Genomic DNA, 1,852 nt, shown 5'->3' on the forward strand with positions numbered 1-1,852 from the left:
TTCACATTTAAATATTTAATTACTTCATTTCGCCTACAAAGCGCCAAATGAAGCATGTGAAACAACAGCGAAATGGTAAACAAGCATGATATGTATATGTACAACAACAAAACGAACATATACGAAAAATCCACAACAATGAACCAACAAAGAATGACAACGAGCGAGCGAAGAATGCCTTTTGCTTGTTGCTGGACGCAAAGCGGCGCATTGGTCAGCTGCTTGTCCGACGCGGCAGCAYACATAATTATGCTCAGCGAGCGTGTGCATACCAACTACTTGTGTAAATAATTTAAATGTTCGCGCACACAAAYACACATACAGTTATAGAAATATATATACTTGGTGAGCATTATAGCAAGATAACGATGCTTGTTTTACKTATGCGGGACTTTTCTTTTGTTCAACAAAGCGCGTACATGCGCATACAAGCTGACCGCACAATGAGCTCGCGCGCTTTTGCATACCAGAATGTGAATGTGTGTGTGTGTTATGTTTGCAAGCGCGAGCACCAGCATTGGTAACGGTTTCATTTGACTGCGCTTTGCTCGGTTGCGTTTGCTTTGGTGGGGGTGTGGTCAGGTCACACTTTAGTGCGTTCGTCTTTTTCATTTCTGCCGCACTTCGTTACCAACATGGTGGTGGTGGTGCGTGTGCCTGGCATGTGAGCGTGACTGTGAAGCTCCTCGGCGCGGCTTAYCAGCGCACATTTGTTGCTTATGCCGGTGCTGCTTTTACCACCCCTCCGCTCCCACGTACACACATCATATATTCTCTTTACTCAACACTTTCGTTAATTTCTCGCTTTTACTAGTGACTTTTTCGCGATTTATTTGTCTTGTTTTCTACTGCATGTGTGTGTACTTTTGCGTTTAAAAATTCATTTCGATTGCGTTGCGCTTGAATTGGCGATGTCGCTGGTAGCTGACACAAAAAAGGGTGCCCCGTTTGGTGGTAGGGGTGGAAGTTGGTTGCAAAGTAAACATCTATCTGTCAGTGTGGATATCACAACACTTTCCGCTGCCTGCCACCTTGCGTTGCGAGTGAGACTAGAAATTTGTAGCATACTTTTGTGCGTGGAAAGCGAAATTTGACATGTCAGTGAGCGTAAGTGGGGATTGCATTACCGGTGTTCAGAAAAAAGATAAGTGAGTAAATAAAGTTAAGTGAGGGGCGAGCAACTACAACAAAAACCAGACAAAAGTGGTACCGCAAAGAGCTCCAAGCCCTTTTCACTTATCTAATGCTGGAAATATCATGTTTCGGACAAGAAGCAAAGTCGTATAGTCGAATTTTTTGGTACTTCCGGTGCGAGTTTGGCGTTGGAACACGTACAGAACACATTCAAATGCTTGCTTTTTGGCACGTCACCCATCAATTGCTTGCATTGCCGCCTCACCAACATCATCCACCATCAACCGGCATTCATTGCTGCAACATCAGCACACCCTACCTTTGACGTCGTTGTATTTGCTAAGCCGCGGCGGCTTTGACTCTGTGCGTCTCTTTGCYTAAAAGCGCGAATTTTCCATGTTTGCTGTTGTGTGGTTATTTTCGCTTGATTTCGCCTTCAGCTAAATTTGGTTTGAGCGAAAAAATATTTATTTTTCGCGTCATGCTGGTGGTGTGCGCTGGCAGTATGCTTTGGACGTTTGTTTAAATAAAGCAAGAATAAATTACACACAAAGGCAACTTGTTATCAAAAATAAGTGAATTCGTTGCAATTTCTCATTTCTTATTTAATTTTTCAATAATTTTGCTTTGAGAAGTTATTTAGTGCACTCTAGTAGAAACTGTATTTGTACAAACATTTTTAGTATTTTATGAATTAAAAATAAAATATTTTTATTAG

The sequence above is a fragment of the Bactrocera latifrons genome, unplaced genomic scaffold (genome assembly GCF_001853355.1).
Source record: "Bactrocera latifrons isolate USDA-ARS-PBARC rearing strain unplaced genomic scaffold, ASM185335v1 scaffold_37, whole genome shotgun sequence".
In the NCBI taxonomy this organism is placed as follows: domain Eukaryota; kingdom Metazoa; phylum Arthropoda; class Insecta; order Diptera; family Tephritidae; genus Bactrocera; species Bactrocera latifrons.